Source organism: Mauremys mutica, chromosome 9 (assembly GCF_020497125.1).
Source record: "Mauremys mutica isolate MM-2020 ecotype Southern chromosome 9, ASM2049712v1, whole genome shotgun sequence".
NCBI classification, from domain to species: domain Eukaryota; kingdom Metazoa; phylum Chordata; order Testudines; family Geoemydidae; genus Mauremys; species Mauremys mutica.
In genome coordinates, this window is record NC_059080.1 from 7,623,249 (window position 1) to 7,629,248 (window position 6,000).

Sequence of the window (6,000 nt, forward strand, 5' to 3'; positions counted from 1 at the left end):
TTGCACAAATCCACACACACACTTTGAGAGACACCAAGATTGTGGTACAATATAATAATATAAAAAATGAGTTTCTGATATTTTTAGCTTCTTATTTCTAATCACAACTCATTAAGATTAACAGTACCTTATTTCCCCTGGGTTCATGTCACAGTTACTTGAAAATCCTGTCTGTTATGTAGCCTGATAACTTTGGGAGAAATTACCTCACATGACATGCTATAGCTGAGCAATAAGCTATTAGCAAAAAGCCACTGCTCTAGCTAAGATTAAATGTGATGTATTGGATTACAAAATGCTACATTTTACTGTTATGAGGTTAATTTTTAGATGTTTGGTGTTGGTTGCTGGCTGGAAATTATTTTAAAAGCAGAGGAGAATCCATGTTTTAAATGGGATGCTACTGTATTAAAGTTCATGCTATTAGCAAAGTGTATCCAGAGTTTCAGAAAAATGTGTATAAAATATGTAATCTCTAGACACGTGACCAAATTATTTAGACAAAATGGGACAAATGCATGTGTGGGGTAACGGCACAGAAGTTAGTGTCAATATACTAGACATTAATTTTGCCCATCAAATATGACACTGTATGTGCAGAAAGCTATTTCCAGCTGGAGCACATTTAGCAGAGATCCTATTGGCTTGGGCATGGGGAAGCTCACCAGGGAGAGCTGCTGTCTATAGACCATGAGGGTCATGGTCTGAGATTCAGCTGCAGTAATGTACAGAATTACAGACATAACACGAGAGATTTCTCTAGCTGGCCGTGGTAGCTTCCATGTTTCTAATCCTTGCAAATATAAAAGAATAAAAATTCCAGGCAATATAGGCAACGAAGAGAAATAAATTTCAAGCACAACAGATTGAATGTAAACATTTTAGCTGGCTTCATATGTAGCAGTAATCTATGCATCCGAAGAAGTGAGCTGTAGCTCACGAAAGCTCATGCTAAAATAAATTTGTTAGTCTCTAAGGTGCCACAAGTACTCCTTTTCTTTTTGTGGATACAGACTAACACGGTTGCTACTCTGAAACCTGTCATTTTCTACAGACACTGTTTGGGACTGATCCACTTTTCAGTGGGAGCTGGATTGGACTCATATGCTTGTAGACATTCCTTCTCCATGTTTCCCCCAATTCTATCAACTCCTGACTTCTAATCCTGCCTCTGACTGTGACATCCTGTATGGCCTCAACCACATAATGTGGCCTCGACACCTCTCTCAGTGTCAGGTTCTCTATTGGTAGCAGAGGAAATCCGTATTTCAATCCCACCTGCCACCCCTTCAAGTTCTGGAGAATTCAGGAGAGGGATATTAACAACGGCTCATTTTGGAGACCTTGGGTCAGAATCCAGAGTTCAGATTTGAGGGGTTGATTGGGCTCACCTCTCTTTTGTGGACATGATATGGACTTTTCTCCTACCTTACAAGGCTGTCATATAAATTAATTATTAGTTTAAATTTAGAAGTGCTTTGAAGGTGACACATACTATATAAGTGATCAAGTGTGATTATTAATACAATAAGCCTCAAGAAAAATCAATAGAGCTTAATAGAATAACTTTCCATAATTTTGTTTTTTTTAAACTATCCCATAAAACTGAATAAAGAATTGCATCACTGATATAGGATTCTACATAAGAGTTCAAAAGACATAGGGAAAGCATATACTGTTGTCTTTGGAGTATTTTCTAATGAACCTATTAAATTTCTATAGACTCCTACAGGTTTCATCCCTATTAAATTCTATAAGGCTTTTCTAAGGGGGAATATATAAAGAAATGGACAGGATTTATGCGCAGTAGCCTGCTTCTCACATGCTTGTCTGAAAATTTTAAATCAACAAATTAAAAGGTTCCCTGCAGCAGAGGTGTGCCCTTTGCATGGGAGACAACAGCAGGCATCTGTAATCAGGTTTCTAAAAAGCGGAGAGGCAAATATGCCGATATGAGAAAGCATTACTTTGATAGAGCGTCTTGCAACAACTACTACTGGTACACTGGGCTAGATCCTCATCTGGTATAAATCGGCATAGCTGCAATTAAAATGCTGAGCTCTGAAGTCAATGGGACTAAGGGGATTTACACCAGCTGAGGATCTGGCCCCTAGACTTCTATTGTATTTTTCATCCCTTTCCTTAAAAACTCCCTCTGGGTTTGAGCCTGCAATCTGCTGGCCACTGTGGTCCTGATCCAGCAAAACATGTAAACAAGCTTAACTGTAAACTCTGCTCTTCCTTACAACCCATAACTTCAATCCCTCCATGCATGTAGACTGCAGATGTAGATATAAATTACTTCACTCTGCCTCTGTGTTCCACTTTCTCCATTTTTCTCCGTCTTCCCTCTTGTTTTTTCTGTCTCTGTGTCCTTTTCTGACTCCCTTTTCTGCTTCTTCTACTTGCTGATACCAAAATTATTTTATGCACAAACTAGTTTTCCTGCCATGTTTTAAAGAAACAATAAGAGAACTAGAATGGAATATGCTGACAATTGGAATGAGACGATTGAGAACAGGGTCCATTTTAGTGAAATTCCATGTTACATCTTCAGATCTGGGTTGCTTTGATTTCCTCCTCAACAGTTAACCCAAGCAAATCTCAATTACACTTGAAATTTAAGGAGAGTTTGCTGATCAGAATTCAAGAAGAAGAACTCCACTTTTCTCATGAAGACAAGAAGAAGTACTAGGAAGAATTGAGTTCATTTCAATCCCCTTGGTGAAAACTTATCAGCCTTGAGAGTACTGCTGCAACAAGGAATATGAGTAATATAAATACTCTGTGGGGAGTTTATCTGCATGTTTCTGTGCCTGGTTTTATGGGTCTTTTGAGGGCTATTGACACTTCGCCGCACAGCTCCAAATTAATTGAACTTTGCCACTGCAGACTATCTCTTGGGTGTCATGTGTGCTATCAGTCAGCAAAATTAAAGAAAAGAAAAAGCAAAACCAGTGAGATCAGCCTTCACAATGATAAGAATAATCTTTTGGAAGTATGGAACATATTGTGGAACTTACAGATCAATTAATCACAGGATTTACTACCCAATAAAAAGAACTGTTCTTAGAAAGGGAAGAATGTTAGTATTATCCTACACTATAGTACAAGAGCTAGCAAAGAGAAGACCTGGAGAAAAAGGGCCAAGTTCTCTGCTGATGAAAGCAAAGCTCTGAATGCAAAAGGAAAAGGCCTGGTTGCTTGCCAGGCTTCACCCACAATCCAGGCTCCACCCACTGAGATATTAGAATGAGATGCTGCTCTCGGTAAATTGTGGAGACGTTCATAATATGTGTGTTCTGGCGGGCTTATTGGGCTTGGATTCTCCTCATAAATCTACTCACTTGTCTGAAGTGAGTGAAGCAAAGAATTTGGTACAGTGCACTGAATGTTGAAGAAAATTAAGACAACTGCTTAAGCCATCTTTAGGGGAGAGTAGCATGAGGTTTGGGACTTGAATGATAAAACTTGATTAAAGATAACCCCTTTAAAGCCAGGAGGGCGATGCATCTCTAACAAACGGGGGGGGTGGTGGTGCTTGGTGATGAATGTTGACCTGTACCCTAAAATGAGTTTTAAGTATTGAATTTCTGAAGCACTGTTTCAGAGGAAGGGAGGAAGTTTCAGCACACTCTCCAGAAGGTAGTGATACAATCATAGGACCTGTAACTGCAAACCATTGAGGCTGAATGAGCAAAAAAGAAGACTCACCCCTGTTATAAAAGCCATTAAGCAATACAGTAATTAATAAGGTGAAGTCTCAGGATGTTTTCTCTTAAATTATTTTATGTATATGTACAAAAATCCTGCTCATCTTGATCAGAGATGGTAAAAGCAACAGCAATGCTCCACACAGGCAATGCCCAGTCACGCTTGCAAGGAAGAGAGACATCTAGTAACTAACCAACAGACAGAAGGAAAGTGAGCGAGACTGTCACACACGGGGCCATGGCTGTTGCAGTGTCAGTGATATTAGGAGCACAGGTAAATGGATTTGTCATACGCACAGAATGCAAGGCAATAAGCGGTCAAATCAAAGTAAAAGAAACAAAACACACAAGATTCAAAGAGCTAGTGGTCATCTCAGATTGAAGGGGGATGTTCCTGGGATTTCTTATGGTCTGTCATAGACGAGCAAATTGCAGAAATCGTGTTCCTGAAACTTCTCTGATGCTGGAGCATTGGGTAATATACTGGCAAGCACCAGGCTGAATCAGAGCAGTTAACTTTCTATCTGCCACTCTTGGTGTGTGACGGTCACTGGACCGGACAGTAACTATATCTGGGGAAATTATCCCGATTATTTGGGTTTTACTCACCTCGGAGGGAGGCAGAGATTGACTCTGCTTGTTATTTCCACAGCATCCTTGTCTCTTCCATTCAGCATTCATCAGCACTGTGAGTCAGGCACAAATTTGCCTGTCAGGGAAATGCATTCCCTACCCACTCTTTCTCCCCAGTGCAGAATGATAAAACGTCCCAGGAGAGTTAGCGCAGACATTTGCTAGAGTGTGATTGCTAGACTCTGCTTTATCACAATCTGGCTAGGGCTGGATTGTCTCTCGGGAGCACAAGCCCTCATTGCAGGTGGCACAGAGCCTCACAGCCTCAGGGGGTGCTCCAAGGAGCCATGGAGGGGAGATTATGCCCAAGGTCCCCTGCACACAGGAGCAGTGTGTAAGCTGCACTATCCCTTGCAATTGTGTGTCTTGCTCCCTCGCTTGCATCCCAGATAGTTCCATTGGCCAGTACAGAAGGGGCAGCCCTCCCAAGGCTGCAGAATTCCAGGATTGCTGTTTTGTCTGGCCCTTGCACAGGGTACATAAGGTAGGGTAAGCACCCGGTGTTCCCCCCATCTCCACACACACTTCCTAGCTTCCTTACTGAGCTCCTGGATTACATGTAACAGCAGTGCACAGACTTTTAAATTGTATCAGATCAAACCCTCCAAAGTGTTTGGCATTCTGTCCTCATTTTATTCAGTGTGGTTATAATGCATGTGCTTATTCTGAGTCTGCTCTTTAAACCAGCCCCCATACCACCTGATTGTGGCCTACATGTATACCACAGTTTGAAAACTGCTAACGTAGACAGTTTGTGTGTTGTTATTTGTAGGGCTGGTTGAACATTTTCTGTCAAAACTGTTTTTGACAATACATTTGTTTTCAACAACAATACACACACACGCACACACAGCCAAAAAATGGAAATACGTTTGCCGAAAACCAAAGTTTTTCTCTTTGACACCTTGTTGCAATGCCGTATGGGAGAGGTAGTTAAGTTTCTTCATGTCCCCATTCTCCTCTATGGGCTAATCCCTGCCCCCACTGGACTACACCTTGGATGATGCATCAAGGTCAGGAACTTTCACGGTGCACCCGCTTCCCTTTATTGTGTGGGGAGACCATGGTGCATCATGGGAGATGTAGTTTGATGAGGGAACAGCGCATATGGAGAAGAATCTGAGCATGAGGCACCCGAGCTACAAGTCCCAAGATGCACAATAACAGCACTTCCAAACTGAAATATTTTGGTTTTCAACATAAATATTTCCGTTTTTCATTTTTCACTGAATAGTTCTTTTCTGTAGAAAATTTTGACAAAAACTTTTTTTTAAAATTTTAGTTGAAATTTCTGCTGTAAAAAAGCTTTTTTTTCTGACCAGTTCTAGGGCTTGTTCATCTCTCCCCTCTGGCCTGCTGGACAATGTTTTTCAGTCATAAGAGTCAAGGAAATGCAAACATTTCCTTACAGATTACATCTCTACGCTGTGCTGTCTTTTTTCTTTAACTTAAAAATATTATATTCCTTGTAGCATATTCTGACAGTTTCTTCTGTCTTATCTCATCTCTTATCTATATAACTCCCCAAAGTCTCCCAAATACAATTACTGTAATGTATGCAAGACAAAACTTGACTCGTGTCAATCTTTAAAGGACTTGTCAGTCACAAAATGTTGTCTTTTTTTTCTGAAAGGGCTGTGCTACAAACATTTTT